At 40.7% G+C, this 24,696-nt stretch overlaps 1 protein-coding gene across 6 annotated transcripts in view; it reads right to left on the bottom strand.

The window, feature by feature from the left end:
- PHF21A (PHD finger protein 21A) overlaps positions 1-12,310 on the bottom strand; it is a 280,009-nt gene extending 267,699 nt beyond the window's left edge. For 2 of the 6 annotated variants that reach the window (XM_039534726.1, XM_039534729.1), the window contains exon 1: positions 11,908-12,309. The gene's annotated coding sequence lies outside the window, so the exon portion shown is untranslated. Of the gene's footprint in view, positions 1-11,198; positions 11,271-11,907 lie in introns of those variants that run through there. The other 4 variants (XM_039534721.1, XM_039534724.1, XM_039534728.1 and 1 more) reach the window with 3 other exon arrangements.
- Positions 12,311-24,696: the final 12,386 nt, after the last annotated feature.

Below are 24,696 nucleotides of genomic sequence, written 5' to 3'. Positions count from 1 at the left end.
GAAATACAGTTGTAACAATTACAGTACTCAAATACTTTTTTTTTTTTTAAAGCAACTGATCCAATGGTCTTTTTCTATAAAAATTCTACACCAACAATCAGACATCCATGAACAGCCTCCGTAACAACACGGCAAAAACATCTCAAATTTTAAGCTATGGCAAAATTGTTATATAAACAATGAGAAATATTTGAAGCAGGGGAAGGAGTTTTGTTTAATTTGAGTTTGAAGCGATCTGGTAAAACATGGTAATCAGCAGCCCTTAAAACTGAAACCTTAAGCTCTGATCCTGCAATGAGTTCCCCTGCCCTTGAGTAGAGTCCTAGAGAAGTCAATAGGGCTCTGTGGGATACAAATGTCCACCTACATAGAATTCACTTCAGGACTCAAGCTCTAGTGACCCAAAGAACAAGTACTGAATGGACAGAAGTAGTTCATTATTCTAACTCATTTCAGCCTTAATCTGGAGACATCCTCTCTATGGGATAAAGGGAGAGTTCTGTTTGCCAGATCTCTTCAGAGAGACCAAAAATGAAAGGAATGCCAACAAGAGAGCCAATTAATTCCAAATATGATGGTGAATTTGTAAGACAAAACAGATGTCTATAGGAACAGGATTGGTATCACCATCTCAATTCACAGAGACCACACAGTTGTGAAATTGCAAGAAATTTTGTTTATTATGGACTTAAACTGGCTTGAATCCAGTTTAAGGCTTCATATCTCACTACCAGTCCCCTGAGCCCTCCAGGTAACTTTTTTTTAAAGTTACAGAAAGATATGTTTACAGTGCTGTTAAAAATTGACCACTTATTCAAAGTTAAGGTTGGGTATTTGTATTTAAACCATTCTGTTGTACCAGCAAGAGAGGTTAGAGACTATATCAATGCTATAGCTTAGTCATAACAGTGATTAATTTCTGGCTACTTCTTTGGTCAATTAAAGCAAAAAACCCTTTAATATCATCTAGCTCTTATATAGTGCTTTTTGTCAGTAGATCTCAAAGTGCTTTCCAAACGAGGTTAGTATCATTATCCTAGTTTTACAGATGGGGAAACTGAGACACAGTGAGATTAAGTGACTTAACTAAGGCCACCCAACAGGCCAATGGCAGAGACAGGAACAAAACTCAGGCCTCCTGAGTCCCAGTCCAGTGATCCATCCATTAGACCACATTGCCTAGTGAAGTTTCACTCCTACCCTTATGCACTAGGTCCAATTATGTTTTTTGTTAACAGCGTGAAAACTTGACCCCATTGAAGTCAATGTCATTGACTTCAGTGGGGCCAGGATTTCATTCCAAGTCATGAAACATTTATCCAACCCTGTTACAAGACAGGATAGGCTTACAGACCAGCTTTTTTCACAACACAACTGTGTACCACGTACATCTGTACATCCACATTTATCGCACTCTCTAACAGTATATTTATCAGTGCATTCTGGGTAAATAGGGCAACTATCACATACTACCTCAGCAGGGTTAGAGTCTTTGGAAGACACGCACAAAGAGCAGCACCAGCAACATGTTTGGCAATGCCCTCTGAGATGGCCTACCCTACAAAGAGCTAGGAAAGAGGTCCAGCCTACCCAGATACATAGGAATAATTAGGGGTTTCACCCTTACAGCACAATAATGGTCATCCTCCTGTAACCAGGTCATTACACTATCTTACAGAGCACTCTTCTGGCAAGGGTGACACATGGTTAGCTGACACAGTTACTAACAGTGTATTAACTATGTTGTGTGTGGATACAGAACATATTTAGAGAAAGCTATGACTAACTAGTTGCAAACTCATATCTACATACAAGGCATTATTTAAACAAATTTCTATATTTATTTCCTTTTTTGTAGATGAGTTTTAAAGACAACCACCAGAAATAAAATGCTTAATATACACAAATACACCAGCTCTGAAAAAATAAACTTCATGCCTCAAAAGGAGCTAATTACCATCTAAATATTTAAAATATTTTGAAATGCATATAATGGGTAGAAGAGAGAGTTACTATTTTGATAGCTGTTATGCAAATATATATTCCAATAATGTGTACTCCGGATAAAATTCCCTCTCAGATCTTCATAGCAGAGCTCCAACATTCCGCACAGGTATAAGGAGAGCATACGGACAACTAGATTTGCTCAGTGAATCAGAGAAAACATTTTTACCGTAAGGACCTGTATGCAAACTAATTACTGCATATGCCCAGAAACCACTTTCCAAGATTAAACATCTAAGGCCCTCATACAGCAAAAACGTACACATGCTGAAGTTTAAGTATGTGAGTTTTCTTACTGATTTCAATAGGACTACTCACATGTTTAAGTCAAGTATATATATAAGGTTTTGGAGGATTGGAGCTGTCATAACTATGAAGGGAAGGGTAACAGCCCTCCTGTGTACAATACTATAAAATCCCTCCTGGCCAGAGACACCAAAATCCTTTTACCTGTAAAGGGTTCAGAAGCTGAGGTAACCTGGCTGATACCTGACCCAAAGGACCAATAAGGGGACAAGATACTTTCAAATCTTGGTGGGGGGGAAGGCTTGTATTTGTGTGCTCTTTGTTTTGGGGGTTGTTCGCTCTTGGGACTAAGAGGGACTAGACATCAATCCATGCTCTCCAAATCTTCTGAACCAGTCTCACATATTTCAAACTTGTAAGTACAGCCAGGTAAGGCGCGTTAGGTTTATCTTTGTTTTCTCAACTTGTAAGTGTTCCTTTTTGCTGAGAGGATTTTACCTCTGTTTGCTGTAACTTTGAAACTAAGGCTAGAGGGGGTTCCTCTGGGCTCTTTGAACCTGATTACCCTGTAAAGTTATTTTCCATCCTGATTTTACAGAGATGATTTTTACCCTTCTTTCTTGAATTAAAAGCCTTCTTTTTAAGAAACTGATTGATTTTTCCTTGTTTTAAGATCCAAAGGTTTGGATCAGTGTTCACCAGGGAACTGGTGGAGGAGTCTCTCAAGGCTACCCAGGGAAGGGTTATAGTACTTGAGAGGGAGATAGAGGTAGACAGAGTTTCCCAAATAACTCTTAAATAATTTGAGTGGTGGCAGCAAAACCAGATCTAAGCTCGTAATTAAGCTTAAAGGTTCTCATGCAGGTCCCCACGTCTGTACCCTAAAGTTCAGAGTGGGGAAGGAACCATGACAGGGGCCTTAAATATTTTAACTTATTTCTTCAATCACTGATTTCAGATTTTTTGCTCTTGCATAACTTCACAACTGCTTTGATTTTTAAAATCAACCACTAAGAACAAATTATACAACAAAAAGGTGTTCTCTCTAAATACTTGTATAACTAAAGAGTTAAAACTGTTTGTTTACTTAAAGCAAAAATTTAGACACCAATTAATTTCTGTATCAAATTTGGTGTGCAAGACCTTGGACAAGGAACAAATTTATAACATTAATTAACAAACTGAACCAAATTCATCTCTGGTTTAACTCCACCGAAGCCTATCAAGGTATGCAAGGGATTAAATTGGCCCAATATATTTATAGGGGTTAAAATTAATTAATTGATTCTGCAGTCCTTACTCAGGCAAGACTTCCACTGACTTCAATAGGAACTCTCCCTATGTTAGGGAATGAAGAGCAATGCTCAAAGACACTTGAAATCAAAATATCTGAACATAATTTAATCCTTCTCTTACCTGCCAAAACCTGAATTCAGGGTTCTGTGTTCCCCTGGTAACAGCCAATGACATCACTAACCCCTAAAGCAGAGAAAGAAAAGCACTTCTCTGCTCTGTTTTAGAGGTTAGTTATGGTATCACTGGACCTCAATAAACACAGAACACTGAAGTCATATCTTGGCAGGCAAAAAGCCTTTCTATTCACCTTAAACTATAGCAGTACAAGCCACACAGCTACAATGCTTTAACTTAGAAGGAGGAAATAATATTGGTAGCAGATGAGTAAAGACTTTTGGTGCCAAATGTTAAACATCCATAACATCAGAACTACTCTGAAACATGTAAAAAACTCTCAAGAATCACAATTAGTATCCTTTACAATCACAAATCAAGTAGTATATTAGTGCACTTAATTATATAATTCTTCTGCATGCAGAAAGAAGTCTTCCAACAACTACTGTTCTCTAAACAAACTACTCAACTGGAGGTTACAAGGAACTTGTAAATAAAGAATATTTCTACTGCATAATATGAACATCAAGGATTTCCAAACTGCTCAACTAAGGGCCACTTAAGCAGCTTGCTGGGAGCCTGAAGGACCATATCTAGTTTACATAAAGTATAGCTGTGTTCACTAGCCATTATCATGAAAGTTTGGCTCATGAAAACTACAGATCCCAGCATGCAATGGTTCATCTTTATCTAGCAGGCTGCTAAAATAAAATAAAGCTCTGTATACTGGGACCTGTAGCCTCCATGATAAGCCCTATTCTTATTTAAGATGAGGCCAGATGTAGGCTATAATACACATCTCCAGGGGCCATATTTTGACCATCTCATTTTACAGTATCATATATACATATCACACAGAGATCCCGAAGTACATTATACCAAAGTCAACATTATTCATTATATTAATCAAATTTAAGATGAACACAGAGTTCAACATCATCATCACTAAACTCACCAATAACTAAAAAAAGCAGTAATTGTCTAGATTAAAATCTATAGAAAAGGCTCTGGCTTGCATATATTATTTTTTTAAACAACTCAGATTTTTATCAGGACTGTTACATTCAATAACATTAGAGAAGATTTTCAAACAACACTTCTGATTTTCACTGGGAAAAGTATTTTTGTGAAGGGAGTATTTCCCTTGCCTACTACTTATTAACTGGAAATATATTACTCTTTTTCTCAATCACCAAAATGCACTGAAACAGCAGCTTGCCCTTTCTCTAAAAAGGGAGTTGAGCTTAGCTGAAAATTAAATGGCTGTATTTCAGTATAGGCCTCTGAAAACATACACCGTATTCCAGTTCAATAGAGGGAAGGGCAGCTCCCCCTACCAGCCTGTTCTAAGAAGGATTTATCATGGAAGGAAAATCATACTGTGTTCCAAACCCAGAAGTCATTATTTTGAGCTCTGAATTAAAGATATATCTATTCCCTGCAAAACCAGTGAAAAAATGCAAGTACAGTCTGTACTAAGAGGCATAGCACAGTTCTTGCATTTCCAGGCAGCCAGGCATCATCAGCACCTCCACAAACATGCAGGCAGAAAAAGGGCCAAGAAATTCTGGAACATGAGAGAGACAGGCAACGGCACACTGCAACAAACGGACTGGCAATGCTGCTGAAGTCACCTGAAAGACATTCTACTGCACTTCCCCACATAGGCGACAGGCTACAAAAGCAACTAAAGGCTTCGTCAATACAGCAATAATACTGTCCATAAGGCCAAAGACAGCTGTTGCCATGGTTACTATCAGTCAGTTTATTAGAAAATAATTAGTTATTACTTAGAAGTTTTCATTAAAATTTTAAAGCTCTGATAATTAATTGACTAACGAAATCAACTACTATTTTGCTTGCATTTACACTACTTTAGAGCGCACATGGTTAACAATATTTGTATCCCCAGCGGGAAGTGGGGGAGGAATCAATGCCTTTCAGGACTTGAAGGGAAGAAGGAACAGCAGAGAGTTTGTATTCTGTATGCAGCCAAAACAATAAGACAAAACCCATCTTTTGGCTCTTGTGTTTGAGTTCTCTTTCACAGCCCTACTGAGTCCAAATATAGATTAGCTCATCATAGCCCTAGTCTCCAACCTGTTAGACCCTATCCTCTTCCTCACTCTATTTTAACCATTCAGGCATTTGATAGTCCCCAACACCAGCTAAAGTTTTCAGAGCACATTCCTAATTACATGATAAGGAGAACAGCTTAAGAAGAGCTCTTTCTCACTTAAAGAAGTTGGTCCAATAAAAAGATATTACCTCACTCACCCTGTCCTTCATTTAAGGCATATTCAATGCCATTTTTATAGTGAATGAATTTGGTAAGGTAGCCTTTTATCCCTAAAGCACAGTAGTGTGGAAATGTAAAATTATTCAGGAAAAAAAATGCTATTTTAAGAAATAATAATTTAAAATAAAATGTATGCCTATAATAAACTCACAAACAGAAATACACTCCTGACACATCTGATTTTTTTAAGAGAGCATCTACGTAAGAGTTTTAGAGAGAGAGTTAATTTTTAAGTTACATGATCCAGTTTTTTGAGAAACACAGCCTCCACATATTACCTCTGACTAAAGAGTGGGTGTTTGCAATAGCAGATAAAAAAAAAAAAAAAAAACGAACGAGAGAGAGAGAGAGAGAGAGAGAGAGTCTGAATGCAGAGAGGGTCTGGAATAGGTCAAGACATCAGGGTGTGGAGCTTCTAGGCAGAGATTACTTAGTGACTCCTGTAGAGATTATAAACTCTGCAAGGGATCCTGCACTGGTCTGCATTAATATTAACAAATACAGAGACAAATGAAGCTTATAATGAACCATGTGTCACAGAATCATTTTTAATAAAAAAAAACTTTATTTAAAAACTTATAGAAATTTCAAGACTAAAAATGTTGTTAAAGCTTTAAGTGTAACAATTTAAGGGGGAATATAAGGGGCCTAAAAGAGCTTTATATAGTTTTAAAACAATTTGAAGGCCATGAAATTCTAGAGTTGAGATAAATTCAACTCAAACTGTAGTCAGTTTTAAAAACAAATAAATTAGTAGTTGATTCAGCTCCCACGTCCCAAGTCTCCTCGCCAATTATTGTTGTAGTACTAACATATTCAGTATTTTAAGATATTTTTCTCTCCATTGTTGCTGTGTCAAAAACCTCACACACACAAAAGGTGAAACTAAATATACAAAGTGTTGTCAAATGTACAAAGAAAAAAACAAAGAATAAAATAGTTATAATAATCTATTACAAGTAACAATAGTATGTAACAAGAATCATATAGAAGAGACTTTTAAATTGGTGGAGTCCTTATAACATGACAAAATAAAAAGATTGGGAAAATAAAGAAATGTAAAAGTACTCCTAATACCCTCCATCCAAAATTAAGCCCACTTTCTACAGGCACACTCTGCACCTTCATAACTGACACGAGCCAAACACCTCCTCGACCCCAGACCAAACTTGACATATTAATCTTTTCACCACCTATTACATGTATGACATGTACAAAAACTATCTTCAAGTCCACCCTCTATTAACAAGTATTAACAAGACAGGACACAAACATCTTGCCTGTTGCAGTCAAGACACACAAAAACCTGTACCACACTTGTTCCGCCTTCTCAATATATGGTTTGATCCTACAAACTTTTGTGTAAGTAGAAAGCATTAGCAAAAACCCTGAACCTAGTTTCTGGCACAAGTAACTTGGTGGGGCATTCAGAACATGCACAGGGGCAGGAATCTTCTCTCCAGACCTTAGGCGGCAGAACTAGCCTCAGTAGATTCTTACACTGCCCCATGTGGGGGTAGGGGAAGACAAGATGCATATAAAATGATGGATCTTCTTGCATTTTCTCTCCTATATCAGGGCCTCTCCTCCAGCACGGTCAGGCCCACGGAACGGCCCTCTGCACAGTGGAACTGCACCAGCTCCCTCTTCTAGGGTGACTCCACACCTATAGAAGAGACTAGATATTCTCCATTTCAGTGGGACTATTTGTACAAGTAAAGGTTTGTGTGGTAAAACCCACAGTACCCTCATGCCTGGCACAGAAAAAATTCAAAACAAGGTTAGAATATCAGGGTTGGAAGGGACCACAGGAGGTCATCTAGTCCAACCCCCTGCTCAAAGCAGGACCAATCCCCAGACAGATTTTTTGCCCCACATCCCTAAATGGTCCCCCCCCCCCAAGGACTGAACTCACAACCCTGGGTTTAGCAGGCTAATGCTCAAACCACTAAGCTATCCCTCCCGCTCTTTCTAGCCACAGTAGTTGGACACTATGGGTTCAGATATCTCAAAAATTATATATCTTTACAGCATTATGCTCTGTTTCCCTTGATACTTAAGTCTTGGTGGAAACAGTTAAAGATGATGTCCACTTCTTAAATTCTGTAAAGAAGCTTTCCTCCATAGTCTGTGGCCATACCAAGTAGTAGAGAGTTTAAAAAGATATCTAATTATAGACATATACATGAAGATGCACAGAATAATAAAGCACCAGGGCAGTTTATCTAATATGCAGTGTCCAAAACATACTAAATAAGATACCCCACAAAGTCCCTGTAAATTTTAAAATTTATGTTAGATTTAACCAGAAATACCAGTAGTAAATAAATTCCAATGATATTAATTCATTTCATTCAAGTAAAGTCCCCCAGAGCACAAAGCATACAGAATACTCTGAAACAGTTAAATAGCTCTAATTTTTTCATATTTAAAGGACAGTTCTTTCCCTATAAAACAAACTGCATGAACAATTACAATTATGACATATCTTCACCATTAGAATTTTCCTACAGTATACAAAACAACAAAACCTCCAAGGACCCAATTAAAACAAACTTTATATTTTTAAAACAAGAAACTGATCCGTTTTGTACATATCCAATCAATTCAATAATATGCAAAAAGTTTACAATTTCTATTTGCATTTTCAAAACTTCTCAGTATATCACCCCCAAAATAGGAATATAGAGAGAAGAAGAAATACTCAGGCCCTGTACTGTGAATAGAAATGCAAGTTCAACACTAAGGGGCGGGGGATACACTTTAAAAATTCTACATTAAAACTTTGAGTTACTGTCAAAGTTGGATAGCCAAAACTGAACATACAAATATTAAAAAGCCACAACTGTAAAATCCATGACTTCCTATAACTCCTCTCCAAACATTTTAAAAATAAAATGCTTTTTATATTTTCATTTCCAAAAGGGAAGAAAGTCAATGCCAGCAACCCAGCAGACTTCTGCACCCTTATAAAAACAAACTGGCAAGAGTAACCCAGTTCAGGATGCATAAATAACCCTACATGCACAGGGAAAAACAAAACCAGAAGGAAAGACTTCAAATATTAACCTTCCAATGGCTAATTATTCATAGACAATAGTAAAAATACTTTTTGAATTATGAAAAGTACCTTGAGAGGCTCCCTTTAATTATGTATCAGTACACCAAGCTTGCTACTTCTTAAATGAAACTCAATAACCCAAATTTAGGAGTAAAATCATATCCTTCATTGCCCAGATCAATAGAGCTCAAGTATGTTGCAGGTATGATGTAGACTTCCAGGTGCTGATGGGCATTTGCAGCACAAGCACCTCCTGCTGGATAATACCTTACCAAGATTTGCTTGTGCAAAAAGAGAATCTCCAGGGTGACAAAAGGCGAGGATACCTTTAACTTTCCAATCACGTAAGAGGATTGCTTAACATCCCTACTGTCAGTTGCTCAAACTCCTAAAATATATAAGCGCACACACACACACGAGAATCTAATTTTTTCATCTCACTAAGACAAAAGTTTAAAGTGAAAAACAATTCCATGGAAAAATAAATGTTTAAAACTATCATAATATTTACTAAACTACAAAATTCTTTACTTCAGGAAAACTAATAATTTCATTCTGAAATCAAAGCGTTTCCCAGATTAAAAAAAAAGTGATGTTTGTACTAAAATGTGGGTGAATAACTACTTTAACTAGTATGGATTTATAAAACACTAGCTGTGCTGTGGGTGAAGTTTTTGGTTGGAGACCTTGCTCTTAAATGCTAATCAAATACAATTTTAAATATACAGTAGTATGTTAATGTTGGACTATTCACATATTTTACCTAAAACAGACCTTTCAAAAGTTTGTAGGTTGGATGGGGAGGGGGCATTGTTTGTGTTTTGCATTATATCTTTACAGGAACACTGGTAAGTAGGTTAAGGCACAAAACTTAAAAACAATCTAAGTTTTTATTAAGCTTCTATAAAAACTATTACCATTTTTCTTCAATTAATTTTAATGACAAATAAGTTTCTTTTGATATTTAAACATTCCCCTACAATACAGGGAATCCAAACAGCACCAGCTCTGGGTTAGAGAATGAAGACATCTCAAATATGAAACTGACTACAATCAAAAGTGAAACTAACCACTTGTTTTCATTGTCCATGTTGAGTAGAAGGCAAAAAGCAAACCAACGTTTTAAATAGCAGAAAGCACATTAGATACTTAAAATTCTAAGATATTAATAAAAGTGCCCCATTAATATAAGCATTTGGGGTAACTGCCCTTTCCTTTTCCTTCTGAAATAGTAATATACGTTTAATGTGATGATAAATTCATTCTTTATTAGAATGAACTTAGGCTGAGAAAATTCTTGCACACATCCAACTAACCAATGTGCAAATGTAGCAATGTCACTCTCTAATTATTAAAATGTTAAGATTCCAGGGCACAAGTTGCCCATATCAAATTTTTCCCTCACTCAGACCCACTGTACACAACAATACACAACATGACAATTACTGTCCCCAATAGGATATTTTTAAACCCAGTCACTACTGAGATAAAAAAAAAAAATGAACAAAAGTTCAGGTCAAGTTCAGTGCTTGGGCCTAAACAAGCATCAAGTAAAAGAACCTCACATCTACAATTATAAATGTATAAAACTTGTAGGGGAGCACCATCACTTCAAATAAAAAAGTGGGGACATATTGAATAGATACTCTACTTTGATATCTAAACAAAGAATATTCTAGCATGTGACTGAACTGTGATGACATTTATAAACCAAGGAAAACAAAAACCACCACTCCACTAGCAACCATGCCCCATTAAAAGAATTAGGAACTTGGAAATTACTCTGTTCAACCACATTTGTACCCTAACAGTGCATACTCATTCTGTGACACTCAAGTGAATAGAAGTTGAATGAAGGACTCCATGTGCGGATCCAATATAAATTCATCTAAAATCTAACAGTGCAGTCCTGCAAGCACCCACCACGCTAAAAATGTGGTCAGAGAGAAAGAAATGCTATCAACAGTGAAGCTCAGAATAATAAAGAAGCAAACAGAAAAAGAAGTGGTGAGAGGAGTGTGCACAACGGGACTAGACCAAATGGCAGAGTCCCACACACAGCCCCACTCCTACACACAGAGAAATGGAAGAGAAAAGGTACACGTCTCTAATCATCGCAAATATGTGCCAAAGTAGGAGTGTGAAATCCCAGAGGTGTCCTTCCACTGAGCTTTGTACCTGTGCAAGGGCAGACCCAGAACGAGGGAGGCAGGAGATACTTCTGAATTACAACTTGCAGAAACGGAATTTTCCCAGTACTGCTCTGGCCACAAAGGCAAATTAAAGAGGAAAAAAACTGCAGTAGCAGCTTTACTACAAATTCTCAATAATCAGAGCAGCATCGTTTCAAAGATAATAATAAAACTTCCCTCTCGGCATCACAGGGAACAAAATCAAACCAAAAGCAAAAGGCCTGGAAATAATCATTCTGAAGAAAACCAGAGAGGAGGGAATAAACCTCCCTCCCCCACCCCATCCCCAGTGCAATGTGTCATCTCCTTCCCCCTGCTCCTCACCACAACCCCAATGTGTCACCCACCTCCATCTCTCGCTCCCCCTCCTCAGAAACTTAGTTCAGTGCATGCAGGGGCGAGAGAAAGGACATGGCCCCCTAGGGCTCTATCCCCTTGGGGGTCGGAGGCCTGGGATGGGGGGGGGGTTTACACTGAAGTTGTTGCTCCTTAGCTCCAAGTTGGCTGAAGCGTCCTATGTAGACTGCTCCTCCCCCCCCCCCCACCCCAGCTATTCTCTTCCACCCTCCCCCAACCAACTCCCTGAGACACAGACAGAAAAGCACGGGGGAGGCGAGGGATAGAGCTACTCATAGAAAAGAGCAGAAGGAGAGAATAGGGAGGAGGAGGAGAATCCAAAAGGTGGGATACTACACCCTGCTGGTGGCGCTGCTGCTGGTGGCTGGCTGGGGTCCCCCTGGCAGGACCTCTCTCTGAGGGGGAGGGCTCTTCTTCATAGGGGGAAGGTGCTGCGGCTCCTCTGGGCCTCCCTGTCCCCCTCTTCTGGGCTCCTCTCTCTCCTCCTCTCACTTTCTTTAATCTAAGCTGGGAGTGGAAGATGGTAGGTTGCTCCCTTCTCCTCCTCCTCCTCTTCTCTCTCTCCTCTGGGAGGTCCTTTTCCTTCCCCCTCTCCCCAGGGGGCTCCTCCTGCAGGGGGCGGACGGGAAGAAAGGAACGAAGCAGAAGAGGCGCAGGAGAAGAGAAACTGTGACACAAAAACAAGCCGAGAAGCTGAACTCTTCTTCAATCCCATTCACCCGGCCCGGCCGCAGCACCCGCTCGCCGGGATCACTCCGCCGTCGGCCTCCCTGCCTGCCTGGGGCGCGCGCCCGAGCTACCGCTGCGCGCGCCCGACACGCTCTCTCACAGCTACTCCGGCTCTGAAGCGGGGAAGGGGAGGAGGCGGAGGAGACGGGGGAGGAAACAGAGACTGGGGGGGAGGCGGACGCCCCCTCTCTGGACCCCATGCCGCCTCCCTGGGAGTGAAGGAGGAGGGGTCGCCGGCCTCCGCTGGGGGTGGGGGGAGGGTTCGCTGGCTCCTCCTGAGGGGACTACTTGACGTGTTGGTGCGGCGAATTTATTTCCCTTTGCCTAAGGAACGGGCTGTGCTTCGGCTCCCATTGCCTAGGGAAAAAACCCGGATGTAAAGTGAGTGAAACTAAAGTAGAGTGAAGTAGGGCAGCAAACTCTAGTAGAGCAGCAGCGGAGGCGGGAGGGAGCATGCACCGGGGCAGGCAACAGCAGCAGCAGGAGAGCAGCACAAGCATCCTCACCCCAATGCGCAAGGGGCTCTGCGTAGGAAAGCCGATGCACCAAGACAGGGGGAGAAACATAAGCATCCTCACCCCAATGCAAAGGATTCTGCATAGGAAGCTGATGCACCAGGGCACTAGCAGAAGCACAAGCATCCTCACCCCCAATGCAAGGGATTCTACACAGGAAGTTGATGCACCATGGCAGGAGGAGAAACATAAATACTCACCCCAATGCAAGGGGCTTTTACACAGGCAGTTCATGCACTAAGGCAGCAGCAACACAAGCATCTTTACCCTACTGTAAAGGATTTTGCATAGGAAACCGACACATAAGGGCAACAGGAAAAAACACAAGAATCATCACCCCAATGCATGGGGCTTTGCACAGGAAGTTGATGCAACAGGGTAGCAGGAGAAACACAAGAATAATCACCCCCAGTGCAAAGGGCTCTGCACAGGAAACTGATGCATCGGGGGAAAGAAGAGAAGGAGAAACACCAGCATTCTCATCCCAATTCAAGGGGCTCTTTGGTAATGCACCAAGGCAGGAGGAAGAGAGGACAAATTCATACATCCTTATTCCCAAAGCAAATTATAACCTCCCAGGAGCAACCATCCTCCATCCACAACAAACTGCCAGCTCTTTGCCATATTATTTTTAGAATTAGTACAGACATTTTCTTAGGATGCAGGGAGGATTTCATTGCTTCTTCACTGCTGCTTTTCTCTTTCCCTTTAATGCACTTGTTTTTGTTTTTCTAAGTTATTTATTTATTTTCTATTATTTCTGGGTGATGCTGCCATTTGGTTTCATGCTTTACTGAGTAACAGAAAACAGCAGTAATCTATAAACTACTGTTTTTCAAAAATAGTGGAAAGCTAAAATTTCAGGAGGAATCAAAACAGGCAAAGTTATGTGTATTAATGTTGTTGCAATAAGTTATGTGAGAGATAAATGAGGGAATTTGGGAAATTAGGGATTTTAATAGCAATATAATCAAAATATAAAGATATGTAATTCTGTTTATACATCCAAAGCATTTAATGTATATATTTAAAATAAGTATGAAGGGGGACAGGGAAAATCTTTTTGTTCTGTGTTTGTACAGTACCTAGCACAATAGGGCCCAGATCCATTACTAGGTCTCTTAGGTGTCACAAGAATACAAATAATAATAATTTGCTTGTAAAGTATTAGTCTTTATGCTTATAATTTATAATATATTAACACAGATAACACATACTCTTCTCACATGTATCTGTGGACTGTAAAACTATCATGTGTTTCTCAAAAACATTTGGGCCTTACTTTGCCCATCTGAGTCATCATTGCTGAATCAGTGGGACCCTTCATTTGCTAAACACTACAGGATTCTCAGAAATGTTTACAGAAAGTCAATTTTTAGTGTAATTCAAAAGTGATTTTATTTTTTAAGCAGTTATCATGTTGTCTTATTTATTTAATATTGTCACAATTTGTGAAAAAAGTAAGTGTGTGTATAATCTCTACAGATATTTCAGGAAGCCAGGATGAACTCATTATTATGTTGTGAAACTAAATCCATAAAGCAGTCATGATGAGTAACTCAGGGACTCATTGTAATTGGGTAGTAATATACAATTTTATCATCTAGAGAATTCTTATGTGTTCAAAGTGAGTGGGGATTTACCAGAATGCTTACTATCAGAACTGTCTAAAAAAACTGGGCTACCGTGGTATTGTTTATTTAATTAACTGCTAATTTTCCAGTGCTTTTCAGTCAGTTTCTGGTGTTGTCAACTCATGATTTAATCATGAATCTCCTGACATTTCTTAAAGCCCTCACTTCTCGAGTCATGTGATGATGAGAGACTATCAGCTTCTGTTTATTTTTAAGTATGTTTCTAGCCTGTGGGGTTGTGGATACAAGCTTGAACACCTAACCTTAACCTAAAGGCTCAAACAGTAGGCAAATAAAAAGACCCCCAATTTTTCTAAATAACCATGTGATTTTGGGGGTCTTGACATGATTTTTGAATTCTTGCAGTTAGCAATACTAAAAGATGAAGACATAATTCTCTCTTACTTGGTTAGGTTTTAAATGGTTTCTGTACTAGGACATATCAATATCGATATTTATATATGTAAGGCTCGGTACGGAGGTATAGTGTGGCGGCAATACACATATTGGCCTCCAGCATTCTCAAGACAGCTCATCATGCCAGGTAGACCCAGCATTCACATCGGAGCAGGCACACAGGTCTTTTTGAAGAAAAGCCCGCACAGCTTTCACTTAACTGACCTCACTCACAGTATCACAGCACATCATCACAGCACACCCAGCCACGCACAGCAGCACAGCACAGTCTCCAGACAACAGCTCACCAGCTTAACAATGCAGTCCAGCATCTTCAATGGGCACAATCGAGAATGATCAGGGAGAGGAAGACAAATGGATCAGAGAGAACGATGAAAAAAAAGTTGAAATGAAAAAAGTGAAAAGGAGATCTGAAAGAATGACTAAAGCTATGAGCAGGGAAGGACTCAGCAGTGAAGGCAAAAAGGAAAGAAGCAGTGCAAGCCTAGAAAAAACTAAAGAGAAAAAATAAGGTGTCCAGGCAAAAAACATGTAAAAATGCATGGCTGTCTATGAAAGGCTGCATGCAATGCTAGGCCCCCTGCCTGACACCTACTCCCGGGCTGTGGGGGTTATGCCTCTGTGATGTGAGGAAGGGGCAAGAGGAGGAGGGAGAAGGGAAGGAGAAGAGGAAGAAGGGGAAAGAGAAGAGGAAGCAGGAGAGGAAGTCAGCCAGGAAGGCCTTTTCACACCCCCAGCAGCCAGCTACCTGACCCCCAGCCCCACAAGCAACTAGTGCAGAGCATGACCTTATTGCAGAGAATGACTGGTGCTTTGCAAATAAGCAACAGTGTTTTTGCTTTTAATTTTGCCTTTTTTTTTTTATCTGAGGACTTGGGATGCATTCGCAGACAGAGGAGTTTACTTAGAAAAAGGACTTAGGATGCATTGATTGAGATTGGAGAGGAAGAGGGGAGGACATGAAGCAGAAGCGGTTGACCCAGAAGCCTTTGCAGAAGGTTTTGCGGCAGGCAGAACTGTTCTGGGCACCGTGGTAGGGTAGGATCCCTGTCCATGGCATGCAAATGGCATGTAGTATGGTATAGCACTGCACGCATTCATTGGTCCCGGCGCTGCTGGCATTCAAGAAGCTATCCAAGCCATCCAATTTATCTATCTCTGTCTTCCTCAGCAGCTCAGGATAACTCAGGAAAATATCTAATTTAAATAACCTTTAAAAATTCAAGGGGGTTAGTAACCTGGTTGCAACTGGGCAGGGCAAAAGCAGCAGCTTAAAAACAACACTGGGCTGGTGACCGATGGAGGGGGAGGGTGAAATGCCGATGATCTTTCTTGCACCAAGGAGCCGGGGAGGGGTGGGGCCGGGTCAGCAGTGGGGTGGGGAGGGGGGGTTGTTGTTGATTAGGGAGCTAGTGGGGAGGGGTGGGATTATGGTGGGGGAGGGGGGGATCTGAGCATGCTTGCATGCCTGCGATGCCTGCATGTAAATACCTGGATCTGTGACCTGTGAGATCTTTGTAAGATGCTGATAAGATGAAAATGACCACAAGATGAAAAATCTTGAAAAATATGTAAGGTCAAATGTGCTATGTAAGGTGAATAGTGCTTTTCATAAGAATTGTAAAGTAATGTGTCTAAAATGCTGTAGTATTTTTCAAATATAAATCTCCTCTCCACCAGCTCAAATTTTCCAAGGCCCTAGCAATCTAAAGAGGAAAAGAAGAGAAAAGCGGAGGAAAAGAAGAGGAGAGAAGATGATTACAGGCACATGATGGAAGGAAGAGAATGAGATGGAATGAGGGAGGACGCCAAATTCAAAAGAAGGGAAGAGGAGGCCAGTGAAGGAGGGGACAGGAGGGACAGAGCAGGAGAGAGCAGGAAGACCGCAGGAAGATCAGCGGTGCGGGCAGGGAAGGTGGCGGCTGCTGGGATCAGATGCAGCTCTGGCTGCTGGGCGTGACATGCTCCGGCAGGGCAACTGCTTCAACAGGGAGTTCAGCAGCATGCCGATCAGCCCCGCTGCCACCCCCCGCCTCCACCCACCCTCCAGCCACCCCCCAGCCCCACCCAGACGCCATGTCACCCCGCGCACCACCCACACCACCTCCCCGCCCACCCCCCAACCAGAAGAAGGCAGCCGTTACTCTGAATTTTTTTTTTTAATCCACTCCTCCCTCCTTCCCTCTCCTCTCCACCTCCCTTTCTTCCTCTCTCCCTCTTTTTTCTTTCCTAAAGCTAAATAAAGAATTAATGCTTTTAAATATTTTTGACTTTATTTGTTATATTGCATAAAGGGGACTTTGGGAGGGGGGGACTGACAGGTTACAGGTGGGTCAAGGGATCACACACTGGGGTCACACTGCAACCTGGCACTTGATGAAGCCTGCTTGGTCCTGATCTTTGATGAGCTCGTTGTCCTGCGTTCTCCTGCGGTGCTCTCTGGTGTGTCTGGCTGGTAATCACCCAGGGCCAGCTGGCCCCCCTCTTTGCCCCTCATGCTCCCCACCCTCTCCTTACTCTCACAGAGATTGAGAGAATACAGCAAGCAGCAATAAATACAGGACACCTGAGGTGGCTGCTCTGCTGAGGTCAGTAATGTGCAGACAGTGACACAGCCAAATGCGCAATCCACCACCATTCCCCCACCTGCATTCTGCACTCTGCCAGCCTGCTGCTGCTCACCCTCCCCACCTGACAGGCTGCTGCTCTTGTTCATCATGAGCCATGGCATGGGGGGGTAGGCGGGCTGGGGGTTTTCAGGCATTTCAACATCATTTCAACATCCCCAACTGTTTCTGTAAGTCTGTTGCTGCTGCAGCTTCTTGCACAGAGTGCTGCTTCTAAGCGTTCTGAATACGCGAGCCGCCTGAACATCCCTTGCCATGGTGACGTGTCCGCCCCCCAGTGCTCTTTGTGCACCATTGAACCTTTCCTGAAACCCCCCGTGTCCGGTGGCCAGTGCCTGCATTGGTGCCGTATGTGTGAAGGTTCAAGATATCGCCCCATCTATAGCCCATCCATCATAGCCATCCACTATAGCCTGCCCAAGCATCCACTATGCAGTCACTTCCTTCGTCAGTAGCAACAGCAGCAGCAGCAGTAGGCAGACTTGTATCACTTGGGCTATCTTCCATTAGATCCAACTCCAAACTGATTCCCCCCCCGACTGACTGTCTGGTGTTGCCAGCTGTTTCACAGGCGCTCGTCTATTGGCTGGGCAGGGCTGCTCATGCTCTCATCTTGTATGCTGCAGGGCAGGGGGGGGGCAGTCACAAAGTGGGCAGAAAGTGCCCCAAGTTCCAAAAGTTTCGCAGCCAACGGTGTCGCAGCCCACACCCAGCCCACACACACACCTGTGTCCCACCGTCCCACAGTCCAGTGCAAAATTTGGCGCGGCATCAAAATGGCTGCAAAATGCCGCCATCCCATCCCCAAAGCCGTCAAGATCCAAAGCGGGCCGCGGAGATGATTCTGTCACTGTCTGATCATCATCTGCGTCGCCCGCCGCCGCGCGCTCGCCTCGGTTCGAAGGTCGGGTCCCTGGTCCAGCTGCACGAGTGCGCGAGTGCGTGCGAAAACATCCCACCCATCGATTATATGGCTGAGAGCAGTGGCTGCTGCTTGCTGGCGGCTGCACTGTGCACGGTTCACCAAAAAAAAGGCGCCGTGTTGTCTTCTGCAGGGAGGGAGGGAGGGAGGGCTGAGGCTAGAACCACCCGCGACCTGAATTTTTTTTTTTTTTTGGCACTGGGATCTCCCCGGGAAAGAAATGAAATGGGGGGGGGGGGGGCGGGGAACTATGGGATAGCCACGAGTAGCAGTGCAAGTGCAAAGCTCCAGAAATCGACGCTAGCTCGGACCGTGGGCACACCACCGATTTTTTGTGTGTGTTGTGTGTACACGCACTTTTTTTATAAAATCTGTTTTACAAAACCGGTTTATGCAAATTCGGAATAGTCCCGTAGTGTAGACGTACCCATAGAAGAACGTACCAAACTATGTTGTTGGGTTTTTTTTACAGTGGATACAGTATTGGCATTGCTTGGATGTCTTGAGAATCAACAGGTGAAGCCAAATGCTTGTGACTGCCACAAAAGTCCTGATAGCCATTGCAGCATATAACCTAGATTATTGTATAGTGACTGGAACATATATGTTAAATAATATATAATATGTTTATTAAACTCTATCCATTTTAAAGAAATATTTGTATTTTACTTTATACACTTCCCTCTTCAATTTATGCTATCTATAACAAACAAATACAGCACTTAATATTCAGATGGGTTGACTATATTGGAGCCTGCTCTTAACCTCTCTTAAATTCAGCTACCTCAACTTACTTGGCCTGGCTTGGGACTTTTAAAGGGGCATAATGTCTGATCTACACCTAAAACTTAGGTCAACCTGGGTGTGTCTCTCAGGGGTATGAAGAATTCACACCCCTCAGAGATGTAGTTAAGGTGACCTAAACCCCAGTAAAGACACCATTAGATCAGTGGAAGAATTCTGTCAACCTAGCTACTGCCTCTGGGAGCAGTGGATTAAGTACAGCAACTGAAAAACCTCTTCCATCACTGTCACAAGTGTCTACACTATGGTGCTACAGCAGCATAGCTGTAGCACTAACACTCAGTGACTTGCATTGACATCAGCACAAGTTGTGGGTGTTCAGACCCTGTAGATCAGAGCAGGTGTCTTTAGTTAATGTGTATACTTAAATCCTATCTTCAGTTATTGTGGGAAAGCTTTGGTAAAAAGGTGAGTCAGTGTACTCTAAAAATAGGCTTGGGCTCATTCTAACTCTTGTGTTTGGTTCTGTTTAGAATTCTGTATGAAGGGCACATTTTATCTATTTTTTGTGAATTAAAAAAAATCTAGTGATGATGGTGAAATATATGGTTAGTGGGTTTAATCTGTTATATGCAGTTTGAATAAGTTATATTGTGTAAAAATGGATGAGATTCTAGTAATTAGTTTATCCTTGTAAATTCAGAAAATTGGACAAAGTCCACCAAAGAACATTTACATGTACTTGAAAATTACCCATAGGCAGAATATAAATCTTGTGTGGCACTGAGGTCATACATATTCAATACCTTAATGAATATCTAGAAATAATGACTTTCATCTCCTTAATAGGGTCTCCTCACACAGACTATGTGACCATTCTACTGTCATAACTCCAGCCTTCTAAACATAGAACATCAGAACGGCCATTCTGAGTCAGACCAATGGTCCATCTAGCCGAGTATCCTGTCTTTTGACAGTGGCCAATGCCAGGTGCCCCAGAGGGAATGAAGAGAACAGGTAATCCACAGATACTGATTATCAGAAGTGTAACTGAGTGTATTAAGAATTTGCAATGTCATTCCTACTTTTAAATCTGTGATTTAAAAATTAAAATGATCTCATCAACCTCATAACTAGATACGTAAATTAAACTATAAACAGTAGAATCTGTCATGGATGTCTGAGTATGATTCCCAGGAGCACTAATGGTGGCTTCATGCATGTGGTAAGAGCTGATTATACCCCCAGGTATCCAGATAAGGTTTCAAACAAACTGATTATTATGGAATATTGTGCCCACATACTTGTACCTGGTGTGTCTCCTTTGCAGTGGCAGCATAGCCACCCCAGAAATCATTTATCTGAAACTCTAAAAGAACACTTGGTGGCTGTTTTCTCAATTAGTGTACAAGAGAATATTCACACACACACACACACACACACACACACCAAAGTAAAGTGTTGTTGATGTTTGTTAAAATTCAAATTTCAATCCATACAGATACTATACTTTCTCTGGTAAATGTCAAAGATATAATGTAATCAGTCAAATTCCCTTCCAAGTATATTTCCTAAAAGCTCTGCAATATATGGGCCTGATGTAAAGCCCACGGAAGCCAAAGGAAAGATTACCTTTGATCTCACTGAGGTTTGGCTCAAAACATATATGAACAACTGGTCCCAATGACATTGCTTTTCATATTTAAGTGTCTTCCTATCAGTTTGGCAGAAACCAAGAAGATTGGAAGGCAACATCACCATTAAGAAGATGAAAATTAATATGGAAGTATCGCTGAAAATCAATTTATCAACATTTACTTTTTAAAAATTATCAAAATTACATGATCTCATGCCACTGTCACTCTCCCTCCTTCTTCCTAGGTAATAATGGCATGGTGCTGATGCTTGGGACATTTAAAGCAAGATTGGAGAAAGCACTATTTAGTATACTGTGGTATACTGCACTCATATCCTTGTGTTTCTGAGGATCTATGTATGACTAAGAGGGCTTGTGTGGATCAGAGCAGAGCCAGGAGGTACCCCCTGGCAACTAGCGGTATAGTATTCTTGCTAAAAAAGTAATGCAGCCTGAGGCTGAGCTACCTTTGGTTTGTCCCTCCCCTTGCAGGGGTAGTGGCAGGTAGAGGAAGTCCTACCAGTGCAAATCCAATGGAATAATGTGCCTGTGCGTGTGGATTCACGGTATCTGGGCAGACCCATGGGATATGTGGGCCATTTCTGCAGGAGGGATATCTCAACCTTAAAGAAATGATTTTAAGAAAATTCCACAAGTTTTCTCACCCTAAACCTTGTCTTGCAGATTTTTCTGAGAAAGCCTGTCAGAAGCCCCTCTCTCAATCTGTTAGTAGTTCAGTTACAGTAGGTACCATTTATTTTCCTACAGGAGGTGTTGGAATGCTTAGTGAAGCAATGAAATTGGCTGAATATTCTAGGATAATATGTACTAACAGAGTGTTAGATATTAAGGCCAGAAGGGACCATTATGTTAATCTAGTCTGACCTGCATGACACAGGCCATAGAATTTCACCCAGTAATTCTGTATCAGGTCTGCAACTTCTGGGTCACCTAGGGAATATCTTTCACCAGATAAATTAATCCTTAATACATATGGAAATACACAGACATAGTATGGGGGTTCCAGTACCTTCCAACAAATAGCGAAGGACTAACAAGATCTAGGCAGTGTCTTCTGCCCTTAGTAATCAAGATGATATTTTTAGGAAGATCTGAGCAATCATAAGGGAGGCACTGCCTAGGACTCTTAGGCTATGCTGGATAAGCCTGCATACAACCCCATACACTGTTTACAATTACAATTAAATATAGCCTATTTGCCAAGATTTGAAATATTTCAGTGAATAACTATTCACTTTTTAAGCCTAAGGTATGAAATAAACCATATGAACAATTGCCACTATGTGGAGAAAGGGGGCATCCAACGCCCAATTTTAGTGTTTATTAAACAACAAAATATCAGACCATTCAACTAATTTTTTAGCATTAGTTATCACAGTACATGTTGCTACTGGTAGTAGGGAGGCTAACTGATGATCATGGTGCATCCCATATCCTGCAACTAGCATTCTTCCAGATCCCATCAACAGACTGATTTGATCCCTCTCCTCTACATTTAAAAAGTTCAGCAGGGGTGAGAGAGAGGGAAATGCAATGATTACAAATAAAATCATGTCATGAGTTTTGAAGAGCTCACATAAGTGAAAATGACATCTTTTATACAAGATCACATCAGCACATTATAAGCCACATAAACAAGCAGAAGGCCACATCAGTAAACCAAAGACACATGTCACTAACAGTCAGATTCTGTACACAGGCAGATAACCACCTCAACAAACAAACAACAGAAATAGATATATCAACAAGTAAACAACACACATGGGAAAATTAGCCCATTGTCTACAAACAATAAAATACATACACAGGAAAGGACAACACCAACAGACAGTGCAGCACATTCTATTACTATTCCATTTGTTAAGCACTGGCAATATGCTTGGCACTATACAAAATACAAATAAAAACACAAACCCTGCCTTGGGGAGCTTACAATTAAAAAAAAAGATACAGAGAAAACAAGATGCACTGGAAAATTCAGAGGATGGTGATAACTTAGTATTTTTAATTACTTTAAATATTAATGTTGACCGAAGTTTCAAAAAACCTATGCCTAAAGTAAGGCTCCTAAATTCTACAACTGGGTGCCTAAGTGGCTTGATTTTCAAATGTACTGAGCAACTAAAAGTCAGGCCACTTTTATGCAAGTGCCTAACTATGGTCTTCAGAGCCTAAGTTCAGGCTCCCAGTTTTGAAAACCTTTGCCATTAATTTTATCTCAATCTGTATCTCCTCTGATACAATATTTGGGCAAGAAGAAAGGTGATGCAGTTTAGTGTATGAAAGCCTCATGGAAGAAGTATGTCAAATTAAATTTTTTATACGTCATCCATTACCTTGGTATTTGGGATTGGAAGGTCATTCCATTAACAAGAATCAGCACAGAAGATGGGCAGAAACAAGGAATGTGAGAAGGAAACCAAACGTGCAATGACATTAGCTTCACTGATTAAATGACAGAAGTTACGGGAAACATGATAAACAAAATCTAAGATGTAAAATGGGACACTACTGTGCAGGTCCTTGAAATTTAAATATAATCCATCAGGGAGGAGGGGAGGTCAGTCCATTGGAGAGGCATAACATGGTCTGATATAGATGCGAAGAAGATAATTTTAGTAGTTGCATTTGGGACAGACTGGAAAGAAGCAAAGTGGAAATTAGGGATGTCAGAGAAAAGGTGATATAACTAAATACATATAGGGAGTAAATCCATTAGGTAAGAATGTGTCTTTTTACTTAGTCAAGTTTCATAAAAGAACTGCACTATAAAATAATATGGGCATAGTCATAATATATGTGTATATATGTATGACTACACCCATATAATTTCATTTATCATTTATTTTTACTATATTCCATTAAAAGCCTATATTATAAGAACGTTATTAAGATTGCAAAGTCGATCACGCAGTAGTTAGTAAATGCCAAAGTTAAGGTTGCCTGAGCATGTTTTTGGGTGTTCAGAAATAATAATTAATAATAGTAATAGAGATACATCCATGTTTTGCAACTGAAAAAGATGTATAGGTAATGTTAACACATTTATTAACCTCTTGCATCTAGCTTTCCCAACCAAAAACAAATTGCCGCTGACTAGAGGGTGGAAAGGAGCTAAAAAATCTGTTTCTTCCAAAATGTTGTAATGCACTCAGATTTGATTCTATTAGATCCACTATTCGTTACTTTGGATATACTGCAGTGAATAGAATGAAAGTCTCAAATTATTTCAATACACTGCAAAGTGCAAACTCCATTTCCAGTTATACAGCTAAATCCTGCTCAACTTATTCACATGAGTGAACTCTTTCCATGAGTAAATTGAGTAAGATTTGGTCAGTAGTGAAGTTGTTTTTTTGAAAACAATCAGCATAAGAAGTTTCTACTCTGTTTATATTTGCCTACACTATACAATTGGCTTCATTCTATGACTCTCTAGTTACATGGTATACTACACTGCACTAATATTCTCTTTATATTTATGGAAATGGAAGACAACTTTTTTATTAAAAAGTAGTAACTCATACTAAGAAATATGGATAGTGCTGTTTGAAGGCCTTGTATAATTTGTTACCCATTAACTCTTACAAACTCAATTGATGTCAACATACTTCCAGTCTCCAAAACAATATTTCCTGGAATTAAGGGACAAGCTGCATCAGAAAATGTTGATTGCTTTAAGACAGAAGTTCCCAAGTTCTGATCTGTGAAAACATTGGTGCTCCTTGGAGCACTTGCTGATGTTTTGCAAAGAGCTATCTTGTTGTTGGTGCTAGATCATCCTGATTTGCATCTCCTTTTATGCCAACCTGAGCATCCAAGCTCTTCATTGCAAAGAATCTGGAAACAAGGAGGAATCAAACTATCAGCCTCAACTAGAGC

The sequence above is a fragment of the Mauremys reevesii genome, linkage group 4 (genome assembly GCF_016161935.1).
Source record: "Mauremys reevesii isolate NIE-2019 linkage group 4, ASM1616193v1, whole genome shotgun sequence".
NCBI classification, from domain to species: domain Eukaryota; kingdom Metazoa; phylum Chordata; order Testudines; family Geoemydidae; genus Mauremys; species Mauremys reevesii.
This window is presented reverse-complemented; position numbering and strand designations above follow the sequence as displayed.